Raw genomic sequence first — 20547 nt, forward strand, 5'->3', positions numbered from 1 at the left:
TGACCCAGGAATTGAACCTGTGTCTGTTATATCTCCTGCATTGGCAGGCAGCTTCTTTACCAGTAGCGCCACCTGGGAAGCCCTAGATCACAGAATGGCTTAGGCCAGAATGGATTCTCTTTTGTCGAGAAAGCCATTTCTGGTTCTTTTCCCCCTAACTTATCGGCTTAACATTAATGATGTTGCAATTCCATGATGAAGAGGATGCAAGAGTGGAGATGTTTTGGGTTACAAAGCAGAGTTGGGAGGTAAAGACAGCCATAAAGCCAGGTTATTGAAGATTTAATCTGTGATAATCCCTGGGGAACTTTATCAACTCAGGCTGAATTTTGTTCTAAAAATGATATTTTCAAAGATTTTTTAAAAAATACTCTAGGTTCTAAATATAAATATTTGAGGTTAGGATTTAAATAGCTCAAAGTTTCTTCTTTGTTTTTCTTTTGTAAGTGACCTGTCTTTCTATACTTTTTTTCCTCTAAATCAATTTCACAGAACTTTAGAGCCCAAAGATGTCTAAGAGCCCACATGCAGCTCCTTCGGGTCTTGAGAGTCAAGGGTTTTAATAGGATAGTGGAGGTGGTGGTTTAGTCGCTAACTTGGGTCTTACTCTTGCGATGCCCTGGACTCCAGCCCACCAGGCTCCTCTGTTTTTGGGTGGTGGGGAGGATTTACTAGGGTGCTGGACCCAATCCCTGGCTGTTCCCTCCCCTTCCTCTCCCACTTCTGGGCTTTGGCAGATAGACAGGAGGAACCACAACCAGCAAATTAAAACATCAGTTTCATTACAGGTGAAATGAAACCTAAGAACTCAGAGGATACTCGGAGTGGAAGTGGCTCTTTGAATGTCTCCCTCCAGAGCGGATGCTGCAGGTGGGTCCGTGGCTCCAGGGCAGTGCAGGTAGGTCTATCTGGATTCTGTTTTGTTTTTGTTTTAATATGTATTCATTTGGCTGCACTGAGTCTTAGTTGAGGCACACAGGAGCTTCAGTGTTCATTGCTGCTTGTGGGATCTTTCACTGTGGCATGCAGGATCTAGTTCCCTGACCAGGGATCGAACCCAGGCCCCCTGCATTGGGAGCGTGGAGTCTCAACCCCTTGACCACCAGGGAAGTCCCAGGCCTATCTGGATTCTGAGGCAAGGCTGGAACCAGGAATAAAGTGATCGCAGGACTGGGGATTGCCAGGAGAGATATCAATAACCTCAGATATGCGAACAACACCAGCCTTATGGCAGAAAGCAAAGAGGAACTAAAGGGCCTCTTGATGAAGGTGAAAGAGGAGAGTGAAAAAACTGGCTTAAAACTCAACATTCAAAAAACTAAAATCATGGTGCCTGGTCCCATCACTTCATGGCAAATAGATGGGGAAAATATGAAAACAGTAACTGACTTCATTCTCTTGGGTTCTAAACTCCCTGTGGATGGTGACTGCAACCATGAAGTTAAAAGATGCTTCCTCCTTGGAAGAAAAGCAACGACACACCTAGACAGTGTGTTAAAAAGTAGAGATATTACTTTGATGACAAAGGTCTTTATAGTCAAAGCTATGGTTTTCCTGTAGTCATGGACGGATGTGAGAGTTGGACCATAATGAAGGCTGAGCACCAAAGGATGGATGCTTTTGAACTGTGGTGTTGGAGAGGACTCTTCAGAGTCTCTTGGACAGCAAGGAGATCCAACCAGTCCATCCTAAAGGAAATCAACCTTGACTATTCATTGAAAGGACTGATGCTGAAGCTGAAATTCCAACTCTTACATCTGTACATGACTACTTGAAAAAACCATAGCTTTGACTATACAAACCTTTGGCCACCTGATTCAAAGTGCCAACCCATTGGAAAAGATCCTGATGCTGGGAAAGATTGAGGACAGGAGGAGAAGGGAGCAACAGAGGATGAGTTGGTTGGATGGCATCACAGACTCAATGGACATGAGTTTGAGCACACTCTGGGAGATGGTGAAGGACAGGGAAGCCTGTTGTGCTGCAGTCCATGGGGTCACAAAGAATCAGACTTGACTGAGCGACTGAACAACAACTGTGAGGACTGGGGAGCAGGCAGAACAGCCGCTCATCTCCAAGGGGAGCCAGAGGGAAGGAAGAGAAGGTTGAGTTTGCCAACTCAAGCATCCCAGCACTGCTGTATTTGTGGGTCTCATCCTCTTAAACCATGTATCTATGGAGAGTTCTTGGAAAACCCAGCTTATTCTTTTGCTAAAGCATTGCAACTTTCTTGCATTTTGGTTTAGAAATCCGATTTGGGAGATTTCATCCTCCTTCCCACTTGTATTCCTGCTCTGCTTTTTCTCAGTGTTAAAACTTGACTAAAGGGGTAGGGCCAGGGAATTAGAAGCTGAGGCTTTGTCATCGCACACCGGGACTGAACCCTAGCTGCTCCCGAGCCTTGTGACTCGGGAGAGACTTTTCTGGGGAGAGATCCTCTGGTCATCAACTTCCCTATGTGTAAAATGGGGGTCCTGGCACCCCACTCCAGTACTCTTGCCTGGGAAATCCCATGGATGGAGGAGCCTGGTAGGCTGCAGTCGCTGAGTCGGGCATGACTGAGTGACTTCACTTTCACGCATTGGATAAGGAAATGGCAACCTACTCCAGTGTTCTTGCCTGGAGAATCCCAGGGATGGGGGAGCCTGGTGCACTGCCGTCTATGGGGTCGCACAGAATCGGACACAACTGAAGTGACTTAGCAGCAGCAGCAGTTACTTCATGGGGCTAGGCAGGGGGTGGAGGAATTGGGGGATGGTTAGATGGAATAATATCTGCAAAGTGCCCCCAGTGGCCCCCAGTATGCAGTAATTAGTCAATAAATGTGAGTGATCATTTTATTTCCTGGAAAATCTGTAAGAGATTCACATGGAGGATTCCTCTTTGTTTTGGTCCTGCCCCAGCCTCACTGGGAGCACTCTCCTGAAACTTAAATCTTTGTTTTGCAGAGAGTCCCAGTGGTTTAGTTCCCAAGTGAGCTCACAATTGTTGTGTAGCCTCCAAACCACTTCCATAGCAATCTTGCTTGCCCTCGTTCATCCTGTTTTTAAGCAGTTGCCTCTAGTGATTAAAAAAGAAAAATATTGCAAGAGCAAATTGGAAAATACATGCTATGTCAAAAGCTGTTTTGAGGTATAGTATTTCTTCTTGAAAATTATTTTTTCATTTCACATTTCATGCGAAGCAAAGATTTGATAGTTGGGACAATTTAATAATAAAAATGTCTGTGAAATAAAAGTGTAGTCACCATAATCCAGTATAATGTCCATAAGACAAATACACTTAGAACCTAAAAATAGAAACATTTAGAGGGCTATTTTATTACTTGATTTCATTTTTAATCTGTCAAACCTGAATTTATTTTAGATTTTACCTTGTTTAAAATGTATTTTATGATGCTATAAATTTTAAAATGTCCTATTTTGAGGCTTAAGATGGAAGTTTTTCCTGGGCGCAGATTACTAGGGAAACAGCTTATTTTACTTTGGCATTTTCTATGGCTATGAACTTAAATCTAGTAGCTGGCATCCATGTTCTAAAAACCAGAATATTCTTTCTACTTTCTTTTATTTTTGAACTCAAACTATTTAACTTTTATACAAATGGAAAAAATAGTTCAAAAGCAACATCCCTTCTTTAGTGTTATATAACAGCAATTAACATCTAGTTTACAGCTCTAAGTGGAAAGAAAAATCAATCCCTCCCTCAAATATTAGAGCCAGGTCTCTTATGCTGCAGGGGCTTCCCAGGTGGTCTCGTGGTAAAGAACCCACCTGCCAAAGCAGGAGACACTGGAGACACAGGTTCAATCCCTGGGTCAGGAAGATCCCCTGGAGGAGGGCATGGCAGCCCCCTCCAGTATTCTTGCCTGGAGAATCCCATGGATGGAGAATCCTGGTGGGCTACAGTCCATGGGGCTGAACAGAGTCGGACATGAGTGAAGTGACAGCATGCACGCATGCTCTCTTAGTCTGCAGCTAGACTCAGTGCCATTCCACTATATTGGTTTTTTGGCTGTTTATTTAAAAAATAACTTTTCCTTTTTCTGACCGAAATGTAATCAATGCTTTTAAGGCAACTTGAAAAACAGCATTCTCTCTCTCATTAAAATTTTGTATTGGAGTATAGTTGATTTACACTGTTGCGTTAGCTTCAGGTGTATAGCAAAGTGGTTTAGTTCTGCATGTATATATATTATTTTCCAGATCCTCCTCTCATATAGCTTATCACAGAGTATTGAGTCGATTTCCCTGTTCTCTACAGGAGGCCCTTGTTGGTCATCTATCTTCTATGTAGTAGTGTGAATGTGTTAATCTCAAGCTCCTAATTTATCCCCCCAACCAAAAGCAGAGACATTACCTTGCCCACTAAGGTCCGTCTAGTCAAGGCTATGGTTTTCCCAGTAGTCATGTATGGATGTGAGAGTTGGACTGTGAAGAAGGCTGAGCGCCAAAGAATTGATGCTTTTGAACTGTGGTGTTGGAGAAGACTCTTGAGAATCCCTTGGACTGCAAGGAGATCCAACCAGTTCATTCTGAAGGAGATCAGCCCTGGGATTTCTTTGGAAGGAATGATGCTAAAGCTGAAGCTCCAATACTTTGGCCACCTCATGCGAAGAGTTGACTGATTAGAAAAGATTCTGATGCTGGGAGGGATTGGGGGCAGGAGGAGAAGGGGACGACCGAGGATGAGATGGCTGGATGGCATCACTGACTCAATGGACGTGAGTCTGAGTGAACTTCAGGAGATGGTGATGGACAGGGAGGCCTGGCATGCTGCGATTCATGGGGTCACAAAGAGTTGGACACGACTGAGCGACTGAACTGAACTGATGTTTCCCCTTTTGTAACTGTAACTTTGTTTTCCATATCTGTAAGTCTGAAAAACAGCATTATCTCTTGATAGTTTTGAAATAATTTGTCTTTTAAAAATCTTTCCTCTAAGTTGAGGACAAAAACAATATGTGGCTCCTAAAGCAATGATTTGAAACACAGGTAGAGATTTAATCCAAAGATATTGTTTCATTACAGCAAGATGATGGAATAAACACATTTTTCATTAATTGCGATGAAAAACTTCAAGCCACCTAGATGTTAGGAAAATATGGTCAATCCATGTAAAGTGTACCTACTATAAATAATTGTTGAAGCTCCAATACTTTGGTCACTTGATGTGAAGAGCTGACCTCATTGGAAAGAATTCTCATCCTGGGAAAGATTGAGGACAGGAGGAGAAGGGGGAGACAAAGGATGAGATTGGATGGCCTCACTAACTCAATGGACATGAGTTTGAGCAAACTCTTGGAGATAGTGAGGGACAGGGAAGCCTGGCATGCTGTAGTCCATGAGGTTGCAAAGAGTCAGACATGACTTAGTGATGAATAACAATATGAAAAATACAGTGTGTAGCATTTTTCCTTTTCATTAAAGCTTCTTTTTATTTATAAATTAATTCCATACAGTACACGAACAAGCTTCATAACACAAAGGCTGCAAAGAAAAACACATTTTTTAAGGACTTAGAGAAATGCTCACAATTCAAATGGAAAAATGAAAACATAAAATTCAACACACATCTTGATTTTAGTTACAGGCCTAGTGGTGATATACCATAAATAAGACAGGCTTTCTCTGGCTGGCAGAATTCAGATAATTTGTCATTTTCTTTCCTTATTTTACTATTTCACGTATTCCCACCCTTATGGCAGAAAGCAAAGAAGAATTAAAGAGACTGGTGATGAAAGTGAAAGAGGAGAGTGAAAAAGTTGGCTTAGAGCTCAACATTCAAAAAGCTAAGATAGTGGCATCTGGTCCCATCACTTCATGGCAAATAAATAGGAAAACAATGGAAACAGTAAGAGACTTTATTTTGGGGGGGCTCCAAAGTCACTGCAGATGGTGACTGCAGCCATGGAATTAAAAGATGTTTGCTCCTTGGAAGAAAAGTTATGACCAACCTAGACAGCATATTAAAAAGCAGAGACATTACCAACAAAGGTCCGTCTAGTCAAAGCTATGGTTTTCCCAGTGGTCATGTATGGTTGTGAGAGTTGGACTATAAAGAAAGCTGAACACCAAAGAATTGATGCTTTTGAACTGTGGTGTTGGAGAAGACTCTTGAGAGTCCCTTGGACTGCAAGGAGATCCAACCAGTCCATTCTGAAGGAGATCAGCCCTGGGATTTCTTTGGAAGGAATGATTCTGAAGCTGAAACTCCAGTACTTTGGCCACCTGAGCAAAGAACTGACTGAGTGGAAAAGACCCTGATGCTGGGAAAGATTGAAGGCAGGAGGAGAAGGGGAGGACAGATGATGAGATGGTTAGATGGCATCACTGACTCGATGGACATGAGTTTGAGCAAGCTCCAAGAGTTGGTGAAGAACAGGGAAGCCTGGCGTGCTGCAGTCCATGGGGTCACAAAGAGTCAGACATGACCAAGTGACTGAACTGAACTGATATTCCCAAATCTCTATAATAAGCAATGTATACTTTTATAATCAAAAGGTAAACTTTTTAAAAAGTGTATTATAAAAATGATAAAGAAAATACAGAAGCCAAAGAAATGCTTAGACATTAGGGCCACAGGCCACACCAGTTGATGAACATGTTTTGCATTACAGGAACAAACCTCAGCCCAGGATAGTTTCTGCTGTCAGTAACAAGCTTCATTCCACCAGTAATGTTGCTCACATCTTGGCCCAAGTACAGACATGCCTAGCCACTTCATCCTCAAGACCTCAGTTTCCTCTTCTGAAGGGTCCATATAGTGTTAAAGTCCTAAGATTCAATTTGATAGAATTTAATACTTATTTTTATAATACCATCTATTGAAAATATTTCCGTTTGGCTAAAAGGGTGGCATTCAGTGGAACAAACTTGCTGGGATGAGCTGGGAAGGAATATCCCTGCTTTAAAGATGTTTCTATCTGACAAGAAGGCTGGCTGTGAATAGGTGGCAGGATCTGTCAGAAATACTCAGGGAGCTGAGAGCATGGAGATGTGAGTCTTGACCAGCCCTGGGTTTGGAGAGTCAGGGGAATCAGAAACGTTCTCCTGGAAGAGAGGACACCCAAGTTCAGTTCTAAAGGAAAAAAAGGTAGCCAGAACCGGGAAGGTACAGCATACTGGCAGTGCTTACAGAGTGAGAGTGATCAGTTTAAAATGTTAAGGAATTCGAGGCAAAAAGACTTTCCAGTGGTTGCCCAAAAAGAAGGCCACAGTGACCACAAATAACAAATGTTGTGAGGATATGTAGAAAAGTAGGAACCCTCATACACTGTTGGTGGGAATGTAAATTGGTACAGCCACTTTGGAAAACAGTATGGAGGCTCCGCAAAAGAGTAAGAATAGAATTACCATATGATCCAGCAATCCCAAGAGTAGAACATTCAGAAAAAAATGAAAGCTCTAATTTGAAAAGACACATGCACCCCAATGCTCATAGCAGCATTATTTACAATAGCCAAGATATAGTGGTAACCAAAGTGTCCATCAACAAATGAGTGGATAAAGAAGATGTGATGCATGTATAAAATGGAATAATAGCCATAAAAAACGATGTTTTGCCATTTGCAACAACATGGATAGGCTTGGAGGATATTATGCTAAGTGAAAAAAGTCAGAAAAACAAAGACATATACAGTATGTTATCACTTATATAAAGAATCTAAAAAATAAACTAGTGATATAACCCAAAGGGAACAGACTCAAAGATATAGAGTACAAACTAGTGGTTATAGGTGGGGGGAGGGACAATATAAGGGTAGGGGATTAAGAGGTGCAAACTTTGGGTATAAAATAAGCTGTGTGTGTTCATGCCCAGTCTCTTAGTCGTGTCTGACTCTTTGCGACCCCATGGACTGTAGCCCACGAGGCTCCTCTGTCCATGGGATTTCCCAGGCAAGAATACTGACGTGGTTTGCCATTTCCTACTCCAGGAGATCTTCCCAACCCAGGGATTGAACCTGAGTCTGCTGTGTCTCCTGCATTTCCTGCACTGGCAAATGGAATCTTTACCACTGAGCCACCTAGAAAGCCTGCCTCTTTATTCACCTCCAAATAAATTCAGATATGTCAAAGATTTTTCTTATTGCCTTGAAGTAGGGAGGGCCTTTCTAGAAATGATTCAAAACCCAGAATAATCAGTCTGATGACATAAAGATAAAACACATCCACATGGGGAAAAAAATAAGCATAGTGGAAGAGAAATGACAAGCTGAAACCATACCCAAAGAACTAATTTCCTTAATAAATAAAGAACTCCTATAAATCAATAAAAAAAAAACCCTAACAAACTGAAATGGCCAAAGGCTACAAATAGTTCCCAGAGAAGAAAATACAAATGCCTTTCCTTTAAACATTGAAAAGATGCCTAACTCGGTTAAATATAAATTAAAACTATAGATACCAATTTAAAAGCTTTCAAATTGGCAAAGACCAGAAAGTGTGATGGCAGCATTAGTGAGGGCAGAGGGAAACAGGCCTGTATATATATATGTTGCTGATGGGAGTGAAACCAAGTTACCCTTTATGGAGAGTAATCTGGTAATTGTGTCAGAATTTAAATTTCATGTACCCTTTGATATAGTAGTGCCCCTTTATGAATTTAAGGGGCACAAATAAAAGGATGGTTAGTTAAATTATGATAATGGCATATAAGTGAATATATAGGTCAACCCTATATATGCTAATATGTAACATTTTCCAAAGTAGAAAAAAAAGAAGGACTGTATGCATTTACAGTGTGCTCTCCTCTTTGTTTTTTAAAGAGTATCATTTCCATGGACTTTCCAGGTAGCTCAGTGGTAAAGAATCTGCCTGCCAAACAGGAGACTCGGGTTCCATTCCTGGGTTGGAAAGATCCCCGGGAGGAGGAAATGGCAACCCACTCCAGTACTCTGCCTGAGAAATCCCCTTGACAGAGGAGCCTGGTAGGCCACAGTTCATGAGGTCATAAAGAGTCAGACAACTAGTGAGTAAACAGCAGCAGCAGCGGTATCACCCCCATTTTACAGTTGAAGAAAGTGAGGTTCGGAAGAGTTAGGTAGCTTGCCAGAGTCTGGGCCAGGCCAAGAGTGTCTGGTCTCTTTGGCAATAAAATCCAGGTCTTTGGGGTTTTGTTTTGTTTTGCTTTTTTTTTGGCTGTGCTGCTCGGCTTGCAGGATCTTAGTTCCTCAACCAGAGATGGAACCCGTACCCTCTGCAGTGGAAGCGCAGAATCCTAAGCACTGAACTGCCAGGGAAGTCCTGAAATCCAGGTCTTTAACCACAAGGATTAGAGCCTCCCCTGTCGTAGTATACAAGAAACTCTCCTACACCATTTTCTGCTTCTCCTCTTCACATACCTTTCCATAAGCTAAACTGAATTTTTCCACATTCCTCCACACATCTCTTTTCCTCAAACCTCTACATCTTGGTTCATGCTGCTTAAGCCAGATCAAATGCTACCTCCTCCAGGAAGCCTTCCTTTGTTCTCCCAGGCAAATTAATCTTGCCTCCTCCAAATGCTTGAGCACTTCATCTCTTTCAAGGAAATCTTTGGAGGGTAGATTCTAGAGAGAATAAAAGAAAGGGAAGGAGGAAAGAAACTTAAGTACTTATCGTGGGCCTGTGCCCTTTGGACTGTAGCCCACCAGGCCCCTCTGTCCATACGATTTCCCAGGCATGAATACCGGAGTAGGTTGCAGTGCCCTTCTCTAGGGGACCTTCCCAACCTACGGATCGAACCTGCATCTCCTACGTTGGCAGGATGATGCCAAATTACCGCTAGCACCACCTGGGAACCCAATCATGGGCCTACTTTGTGTTAAGCATAATGCCGCTGCTTTCACATGAGTCTTCTCATCTGGCATTTAAGTATTTATCTTTGGGTCATATGTTATTGGTGGCAGGAGCCATGTCTGATGAATGTGGATATCTCGCTGAAGGCCTAGCACAGTTCCATTCCTCATGCAAACAGTTTTTTTTTTTAACTTTTTACTTTGGGGACTTCCCTGTTGGCTCAGATGGTAAAACTTCTTATTTTATATTATATATTTTATTGATAGTTTCAGGTGCACAACAAAGAAACTCAGCCATACATGCAAATATCCCTCTCCTCCAGGCTCCTCTCCCATCCAGGCTACCACGCAACATACTCAGAGTTCCCTATGGTATACAGTAGGTCCCTGTGGGTTATCCATTTAAAATATAGCAGTGTGTACATGTCCATACCAAACTCCCTAACTGTTGTTTCCCCACAACATTCCCTCCAGCAGCCATAAGTTTGTTCTCTAAGTCTGTGAGTTCCTTTCCGTTTTGTAAGTTCATTTGTATCGTTTCTTTTTAGAGTCCACGTATAAGGGATGTCATACGATATTTCTCCTTCTGTCTGACTTACTTCACTCAGTATGGCAATCTCTAGGTTCATCCAAGTTGCTGCAAATGGCATTGTTTCATATTCTTTTTAATGGCTGAGTGATATTCCATGGCATAGGCATACCACATCTTGTTTATCCATTCCTCTGTTGATGGACATTTAGGGTGCGTCCATGTCTTGGCTCTTGTAAACAGCATGCAGACAATTTAGTGCTGGGAATACCAAGATGAGTACGATGAGCAGAGCAGAGTCTCAACTGTCTGTCTAGGAGGGAAGCCAAATGTATGAGCCAGTAAATCACATTTACTGTTAATAAGATGGTGGAAGAGGTTTGTTGGATGAATGGATGTGTGCTTTTGAATGCGTCCTGTCTTATCCTTTCTTTCACTTCAAAACTTGCTCAATTCATCTTGTATCCACCCTTTTCATGCACAGCCCTGGGGTTGCAAAGTGTTCACATTGTCTCTCTAGAACTGTATGGTCCAATACCATAGCCAGTATCCACATAGGGCTGTTTAAACTTAATGACAACTTCAGAGAGCTGGAGAAGTCTAAGAGTTGGGTGGCAGCATCGCCCTTGTCTGTTTTCCAGCACACCCACAATCACAGAGAGCTGTAGCCACGGCCTAGAGAAGGGGGTAGGGCGGCAGGCTCTGGGGTCCCCCGGGGAAGCTCGCCTAACAGGAAAACATTGCCTCCGCTTGGGATCGCCCCAATCTTTCCTCCTCTCACCAGGAGGAGGGAAACAGAGATGAATGGAGGGCCTGCCAGCAGCCCAGCTGGGTGACCCCCTGCATGCGGGACATGAGGCCACAGAGGACTTTTCATTCTCATAGCATGCCCAGAGGGGTGCAGCAGGGTGAGGGCTGCCCTGAGGTCTCAGGGCCTCCATGTTCATGTTCCACCTGCAGCACGGAACCTCAAGGCAAGGGAGTTTCCACACTGCCTCCCCTGGTGTGTGCCAGTCTTCCCTCCCAGCCTCCCCAGGGCTCAGGGCCCCGTGGTTTTTCTGTCTGGGAATGGGGAGGGCACCAGAGGGGCTGGCACCCCGGTGGGAGGCATCTTCCTTTCTCTCTCTCCTTCAGCACTGGGGACCTTCTTTCTCCCTCTCCCCTCTCTCTACTCCGTGGCTTCTGCCAGCTACCGGGACCAGAGCCGGCCACTAGAGGGTAGCAAAACCCCTCTTTTTAATTCTGAACTCGGTGGTTGAGAAGGACAGCTCCTGGGCGTTCATGGCTCCCCAGCCCTGTGGGAGTGAAAATAAAACAGCAAACATTCAAGGAAAGAGAAAAAAAGACTGCAAACCCTATTTTCATATTTTACAGAAATTTCCAGGTAGACATGAATCAAAAGAAATCCCTGAGGAACCAAATAAGAAATCTCCCAAAGCAAGATGTTCCGTGTCCAATTATTATTGTGGGATCTACAGTAATAAATTCCTCTAATAACGGGTTCTCCAAAGCCCTGGCAAGTTAATAACATTGCGATATAATGCCGTGTGTTCTTAGAAGGTATTTTACACAAGAACAACATGCAGGTTTCTTTCTCTCCCTTGGCATTCCGCAGTCTCTTTTATTATATTTGTCACTTGGTTTAAAAACTAAATTTAGAAATGAAAATTCAACACCTGCCTCAGGCTAGTTCTTGACAATTAGCTCTGTTCCGTCGCTTGGAACTTCTGCAGGGATAGCAGAATCCCTTTGCAGTCCTGTGTTTTATTTCCGCAAACTGATGCCTCCTAGTGGCAACACCAAAGCCCAGATGTTGATATGACCTTTAACTTTTCACCTGGCAAAGTTGGGTCTTGTTTTTTTTTTTAATCAATAGAACTGAAAAATTCATCCAACTACTTTACTGTCTATCTTTTAGGCTATACTATGTATCCCTATTTCGGAGAGGGCAATGGCACCCCACTCCAGTACTCTTGCCTGGAAAATCCCATGGATGGAGGAGCCTGGTGGGCTGCAGTCCATGGGGTCGCTAGGAGTCGGACACAACTGAGCGGCTTCACTTTCACTTTTCACTTTCATGCATTGGAGAAGGAAATGGCAACCCACTCCAGTGTTCTTGCCTGGAGAATCCCAGGGGTGGGGGGGCCTGGTGGGCTGCTGTCTGTGGGGTCGCACAGAGTCGGACACGACTGAAGCAACTTAGCAGCAGCAACAGCATCTCCTGTTTCTTTGCAGATCTTTGTTGTTGTTTACCCAATAAGCCATCTGACTCTTTTGCACCCTATGGACTGTGGCCTGCCAGGTGCCTCTGTCCATGGGATTCTTCAGGCAAGAATACTGGAGTGGTTTGCCATTTCCTCCTCCAGGGGATCTTCTGACCCAGGGACTGAACTGGTGTCTCCTGAACTGCATGCAGATTCTTTACCACTTACCAGGGAGAGAAGTAAATTCTACCCCTTATGATGTGGTTTGATGTCTTCTTGACAGTCAAAGCAAAAGAAAAAAATCTTACTGTGTAAATCCTGTTAAAGAGAAAAACCATAGGCCCCAAACTGTGTTGCTTGTGCCCATGATACCAAACCTAGACCCACTTGCAGCTTCAACCTTTCCCAGGTATGTAGTCTTTTTAAAATAATTTTTATGGGGAGTATGGTTAATTTACAGTGTTGTATTAGTTTCAGGTGTACAGCAAAGAGAATCAGTTAAAACTGGGCAGCCTGGAACCTTCTGGCCTACACCACAGAGGGCCCCACAGGACTTCTCCACCATCAGCACCAAGCCCCACTCCAAGGGAAGAAGAGGTAACCTGCATGGTAGACCCTGTCCTTCTTCCAAAACAAGGTGCCAGACCTGAAACAGTCCTTTCTTTTCTCTTGCCAGTGCTTCCTTGCTGCACCCTCCTTCTTCCTATTAAAACCTCCCATTTTGTACTGCCCCTTGGAGTGCCCTTTACCACCATCACTGGATAAAGCTGGTCAGATCTTTGAATTTGCTTAGCTGAATTGTTGTTAACAATCCTAAGAGCTAGATTGCACTGCGTAATTTTCCTAAGGGCCCTGAAGGCACATATTATTCTCCCTCTTTTGTAGATGGAGAAATGGGTGCCCTGGAAATGTGTTGGCCAAGGCCACCCAGCTATTCCCCAGTGACATCCAGGTTTGAAACCTGATTGCTTTGCTCTCCACTCTGATGAACTCTTTGTAGGAAGAGAGTGTGTTGGGTCTGAATACCTGAAACCCATGGCACCTGGCCGCCCAGCTGGTACCTAAGCCCTCAGAGCATGTGGATTAAGAGGAGAGCCTGGCCAGTATGGAATGAGGGAGAGAGATCAGAAATCACCAGAACCCTAGGGCCTTGCAGGACAGTCTGCTTTGGTGAGTGCACTGGTGGGGTAGAGCGCGTGGTCTGCAGGCCCTTTCCGATGCTAATTTCATTTCGCAATTCTCAGCGCCAGCCTAGTCCTCAGAGAATGAAGGATATGAGACGATGCCCCAGTGTGGGCAGGGAAGAAGGCAGAGGAAGTCCAGGGACTTCTCTGGTCATATCCCAGCTGATGCCAGGCCCACTGTACCTGGAGGTACAGGGCTTTCTCACCTTCAGCCAGAACCGGCGTTTACTGAGGACCAGCTTGGTGTCTAAGGTGCTTAGCAGAGTTTGTTTAGCGCTTTCAAAACCCAGCAAGGTCGTATCCTTGTTACAGTAAGAAAAGGAACCCTCAGAGAAGCTAGTTGCTTGTCCAAGAAGTAGGGAAACTTTTATTTTAACACACATGTTTTATTTAAATGTGCTACTTAAAAAAATTAAAAAAGCAAATGAGAGGCAAGGAAGTGGAGAAAATGTAGATGTTCTGTTGCTGAGAGGCAAAGGGTGGAGGAAAGAGCTGTTGTGGTTCTGTTAAATCAGAGCCTCCGGTCAGTGCACTGCTATAGCGAGAGAGGAAGGAGGACCCAGCCCGAGGCAGGCTGGGGGTTGTGGGCCGGCGAGCAGGAGAGGGGACAGACTCCAGTGCCTGGGAACCAGCTGGGCTCCGCAGGGTGCAGGCAGGAAGCCACTTACTTTTTTTTTCTCCCAATTGCCTTTTTCACCCACATTGTAGGCAGTTCCTTCCAGGCCCTGAGTGAGGTCTCAGGCAGATCCCATGGCTTTTCAGCTTATCTTGGGTGGGAAAAGAAAAAAATCTTACTGTGTAAATTCTGTTAAAGAGAAAAGCCATAGGCCCCAAACTGTGTTGCTTGTGCCCATGATACCATGATACCATGATACCGGTTTGTGTGCTCCAGTGCTCTCATTTCTAAGGGTCACCTGCAGTAGAACATGGACTCCAAAAATACATGCCTTTGTAGTTGAGAATGTCAGACTGTTGTCCAAAAGTTTTAGCAACTTACACTTTTACCAGCAAGAAATGAATGTGCCCTCTTAACCGCAAGGCAGAGTGAAATAGTGCAGCTCTTTATGGTGTAAGCTAATTTGATGTGTGAAAGAGTATGCCGTTAATGGTTTAGTTAGCTTCTCTACAATGACCACAAGGGTCAGGGTGTTTTTGTTTTTTTTCTTGTCCACTGACCGCTTACATTGCCTCTTCTACAAATTGCCTTCTTTTATTTTAAAATAAACTTTCTCTTTGACTGCACTATGTGGCCTGTGGGATCCTAGTTCCCTGACCAGGGACTGAACCCAGGCTCTGGGCAGCGAAAGTGTGGAGTCCTAACCTCTGGACCACCAGGGAATTCCCCAAATGAACTTTATTTTAGAGTACAGTTTTAGATTTACAGAATTGTGAAGACAGTACAGAGGTTCCCACAGAGCCGCGCCCACTTTCCCCTGTTAGTAACATCTTACATTACTTTGCTACATTTGTTACAGTCCACGGACCATTACTGATACATTATTATTAATTAAAGACCTTCAAATGTCCTTAGTTTTTCACCTAGTGTCTCCTTTCTGTGCCAGAAAGTGAACTAAAACATTAACGGCATACTCTTTTTCACCACATTACACTTAGTTATTTCAGCTCCTTGGGCTTCTTCTGGCTTTGATGACTTGTCAGACACTGCTTATTTTCCATGACCTTGACAGTTTTGAATAATGCTGGTCAGGCATTGTGTATAGTATGTCCCTATCTGGGTCTTGTCTTTTTCTCCTGACTAAACTGGTATTAAAGCCCAAATTATCAGCTTCACCTTGGCATTGGCCTTGCGCACCTGGCAAGGCGGTGTTTGTCAAATTCTCCCCTGCAAAGTCACTCTCTCCCTGCTTTTTCCATACTCTACTCTTTGGAAAGTAGTTACTATGTATGAAAGTGAAAGTCGCGCAGTCGTGTCGGACTCTTTGCGACCCCATGGACTATACAGTTCATGGAATTCACCAGGCCAGAATACTGGAGTGGGTTGCCGATCTTCCCAACCCAGGGATCGAACCCAGGTCTCCCGCATTGCAGGCGGATTCTTTTACCGGCTGAGCCACCAGGGAAACCCAGGTCCTATGTATAACCCACACCTATGGAGTGGGGGTTATGCCTCATCTCTTTTAGGGTAAAGTATTTACATGAATGATTTTGAACCCTTCTATATGAGAGAGTTGTCTGTTTCCCTTTGTTTACTTAATTATTCATTTACACCTATCCATTTGGATGCCTGGATATTTACCTTATACTTTAGGTTATAATCCAATACTACCTTACTTATTTTCTTGCTCAAATTGTTCCAGCTTGGACCATTTCAGATGATGCCCATGACCCTTTGACATACTACCATCAATGTGTGTGTGTGTGTGTGTTTTAAATTTATCTATTGTTTATTGAATTGTTGGCCATCCCCTGTAGCATGTGAGATCTTAAGTTTCCTGACCAGGGACTGAATCCACACCCTCTGCACAGGAAGGCTGCGTCTCAACCACTGGATTGCCACGGATGCCTGGGTTTTGTTTTTTTGATCACACCCTTGCCTTCTGGCATTTCATGGTGCTCCAGGTTCTTCTTGTGTCCTAGAATCAGCTTGCCCTACCCTAGAATCAGCCTTTTCTCTAAATAGTTCTAGTTTCTTTTATGAGAGAATGGTATTAGAAAACAAGGTCTGGGTACAAGATTGCTCATTGCTATTGGGGTGTTATTGCTTCCAGTTTCTTTCAGCACACAGAGCAAGGGAATGTATGTGAACTTATTAACCAGTGTATCTACACACATTTACAAATATTTCTATATGAATATGAATTAATTCCTATATCCACAGCTCTATGACTACATGGAATAGTCTCGCCTCCTTTCTGTGCTTGTTTGTAAATGGCCACTCCAACAGTGAGAATCCTGGCTCCCTACAATATTCGCTTCGTTGTTGATTTTCAGTACACATGTATATCAGCATCAGAATCATTAACCCCACCCTGATGGGAAAAACTTTATCAAACAGAGTACAGTTTTATGTGCAGTTCTTTTTGCCTTTAGTCTTATGGCTCCATTCATTTCCAAGGTTCCCTCAGTCAGCACCTATCCCTCACCTCCTTCCGGGAGGTGTTTTGTTACATTTCCAGTACAGATTACTTCATCACAGTGTGCATTCAATCCTGGAGTCCCTTAATCGCCTAGATGACTTACTTTAATGTGTATGCATTGGTTCACTATGTGTGCTGTGAAGGTCTATGGATTTTGACAAATACACAGTGTCCTATATTTACAAGTACTGTATCATACAGAATAGTTTCACCATCCGAAAACAAAAATTGCATGCTTCTTCTGTTCGACCCTCTACCCCACTCCTATTAAATTCCTGCCGATCACTGATGTTTTTTACTGTCTCTATAGTTTTGCCTTCTCCAGAATCTCATATAGTTGGAATTATACAGTAGGTAACTTTTTCAGATTAGTGTCTTTCATTTAACAATATGTATTTGAGGTTCACACGTGTCTTTTCCTGACTTGATAGCTTATTATTTTTTTAAATCACAGAATAATACCCCATTGTGTGGATGTACCACAGTTTATCCATTCTGTGTTCTATTGAAGGACATCTTGGCCACTTTCAGTTTTTAGAGATTATGAATAAAGCTGCTATAAATATTCTTCTTGCCTATTTTTACATTGTCCTTTGCTTTTCAAATTGTTTGCTAAGGACTTTGAACTTCATCAGGTTTCAACTATTTTTTTCCCTAGTCTATTATGTCTCCGCTGACTTCATGATTTTTGCCTCACAGGATTGAAAAATGTCATTGAATATATCTGTAATTTTTGTTATGGCTTCTGGGTACCCTGACTTGCCCAGATTGTTTTTCTCCATCCCAAGGTTGAAAGATGTTTTCTGAATCTGTCTTCCATTATGTATTAAGGAAGAGTGCCTAGGTTTAAACAGGAGATAGAAATGCTGAAGAGTTACAGAGGGCCTGGGGTACAGTGACTTGGGGCTGAGAAGCGTTCTACCTCTGAATTCCGAGTGGTCAATTACCTGGGCTTCCTAGGGTGATCCCCGAGAAAAGATTTTCATGGAGTCCCTTCAGACACACGTAGTTCTGGAAGCAAGAACCCATATGGCCTGATTTTGGCAAAGCAAAACCGGGCCCCAGAGTTCATTTCCTGAGCTCATTCACCCTTGTGTCCCCTTATTTTGTTTCCTTCCTAGATTGTAAGCACCATAAAGTCGAGGGCCAGGTCTGGCTTATTGATCATTCCTCAATGCCTGGCATGGTGCCCTGTGGGTGAGAAGGTGAGAAGGAAGAAAAGAGTGTGGGTGATTTCTGTTAACTCTGAAGTTTGGCATGAAGATCTGCTGTGGGCCCGGGGTGGCTAACCTCATTGGACCACTTCACAGGCTCCCTCACCTCTGGCTCTCCCACTGGGGGTGGCCAATGGATACCCAGTCAGGGGTTTGGAGGCTTGGAGGGAGGGGAGATGGGTGCTGATCCCTGTCACTCCTCACAGGCTGGGCAGGCCTGGCAGTAGTATGTTCTTATATAGTCACAGCTCCCATCCTGCGGCCCTCCTCCCAGGATGCCAGCTTTCACCTGGGCACTCACACCATGCGTCTTCCTCAGCTTCTGCCGCTCAGGTGGGTGAGCCCCTTCCCTCAGTGGGCAGTGGCTGTGGGCATCAGCATCTCTTACTACTTAGAGGAAGCTTCCCACACCTCTGTAAATAGTCACTTCACTAAGACGCGTCCTCATAACCCCCAACTGAGTGTGCTCTCTTTGCTGCCTGGACTCTGATGAGGCCTTAAACGGGGAGAAAAATAGGGAAAGAAGCAAGAGGAGCCTGGAAGGATAAGAGGTTCCCTCAGAAGCACTTACACAGGCCCAGGAGAAGCAGTTCTTGTCATTCCCTGTGCTTACCCCACTGCGGGAAGAGAGGACTTAGGACCATGCGAGGCAAAGCGATGGCTGGCCTGAGTCAGCCCAGCTCCCCCCAGCCCCTGGCTACTGGCTCTATCCTCTGTTCCCTCAGTGCTTGGTTCTATCTAGACAAGAAACCTTGATAAAGTGAAATTATAACTTACCCTTTTATAGGCCTATCTCCCTCACCAGACTGGAACTCCTCAGAGGCAAAGATTTGGGTTTTGGCCATTTCTGGATCCTGCCCACTTCTTGTTTTCTTTTTTTTTAATGTTTATTTTTAAGGATAATTGCTTTACAGAATTTTGTTGTTTTCTGTCAAACCTCAGCATGAATCAGCCATAGGTATACATATATCCCCTCCCTTTGGAACCTCCTTCCCATCTCCCTCCCCATCCGACCCCTCTAGGTTGACACAGAGCCCCTGTTTGAGTTTCCTGAGCCATACGGCAAATTCCCGTTGGCTATCTACTTTACATATGGTAATGTAAGTTTCTGTGTTACTCTTTCCATGCATCTCACCCTCTCCTCCCCTCTCCCCATGTCCGTAAGTCTGTTCTCTATATCTGTTTCTCCATTGCTGCCCTGTAAATAAATTCTTAAGTACCATTTTTCTAGATTCTGTATATATGTATTAGAATATGGTATTTAACTTTCTCTTTCTGACTTATTTCACTCTGTATAATAGGTTCTAGGTTCATCCACCTCATTAGAACTGACTCAAAGGTGTTCCTTTTTGTGGCTGAGTAATATTCCATTGTATATATGTACCACAACTTCTTTATCCATTCATCTGTTGATGGGCATCTAGATTGCTTCCATGTTCTAGCTGTTGTAAATAGTGCTACAGTGAACAATGGGATACATGTGTCTTTTAAAATTTTGGTTTCCTTAGGGTATATCTAGGAGTGGGATTGCTGGGTCATATGGTGGTTTTATTCCTAGTTTTTTAAGGAATCTCCATACCATCTTCCAGAATGGCTGTATCAGTTTACATTTCCGCTAGTGGAAACATTTTTGATGCCGAATATCATCATTCATATTGTTGTATTGTTTTCAATAAAAGCAGTTATTTATATGTATAATAAACTGTGACACTTTGTATACCATTGTAAGATTTTTCATCTGAAATCCCAGCCCAGCCCTGGAATTATCCCAGCCTGGTGCCAGATGGTGAAGAAGCCTCTAGAAGACTCCAGTCACCTGAGTTTCATCTGGAGCAAAGACAAGGCATTCCACCACACCCTTCCTAAATTTCTGACCTACAAATTCATGAATGTTAGAAAAATGATTGTTTTATTTTAAAAAAATCACAAAGTAGACTAAAACTCTTCTCTGGTCATTTTTTTTTTTTTTTGAACATTTTTCTTAGTGTATGAAAACTCAGTTTTCACTGAAGTTTTAGAAGAAGAAAAGGAATGTTGTCGCCCCCCTCCGACCCCCGCCAACCCCAAACCTTCCAGATTGAACTTTCAGATATTCTGATGCTTGGTGGTCCCTATTCCGCCAAGAGCAGAAGTTATTCCAGCCACACAGGGTCATGCCCACATCCCTGGGGCACTCTCTATAGTGCAGAGAGAAAGATGACTGCTGGAAGGAATTCTAAGTGGTGGGACCAGTTGTCTATAGAACAGTGAATGCTGGATTTCACATGCCCTGTCTGGCATCCTGGCTCCAGGACCCTTGCTGTTACTGACTTGTCTGAAGCACACCTAAAGCCCTTGACAATTATATCACGGTGTTAGTCTTGCCTTCACTGAACAAAGCTCCTAGAAAGGTACTTCTCATTGACAACAGCTCCTGGCACTATCATCGCAGGTACTCAACAGACAAACCCTTGCCTTTATATCAGTTTTCCCTGTGAGGATGATGAGCAGATTCAGGCAACTAACCCACCACCACAGGCCAGGCTTCCAGCTGAGAGGTG

At 43.6% G+C, this 20547-nt stretch overlaps 1 long non-coding RNA gene across 5 annotated transcripts in view; it reads left to right on the forward strand.

Annotated features, from left to right (window-relative positions):
• LOC121820353 (uncharacterized) overlaps window positions 1-20547 on the forward strand; it is a 71042-nt gene that overhangs the window by 17650 nt on the left and 32845 nt on the right. For all 5 annotated transcript variants that reach the window (XR_009595084.1, XR_009595085.1, XR_006060864.2 and 2 more), the window contains 2 exons: window positions 789-898; window positions 12983-13108. This is a non-coding gene — a long non-coding RNA (uncharacterized LOC121820353). The remainder of the gene's footprint in view (window positions 1-788; window positions 899-12982; window positions 13109-20547) is intronic.

This window comes from Ovis aries, chromosome 9 (genome assembly GCF_016772045.2).
Source record: "Ovis aries strain OAR_USU_Benz2616 breed Rambouillet chromosome 9, ARS-UI_Ramb_v3.0, whole genome shotgun sequence".
Lineage (NCBI taxonomy): Eukaryota > Metazoa > Chordata > Mammalia > Artiodactyla > Bovidae > Ovis > Ovis aries.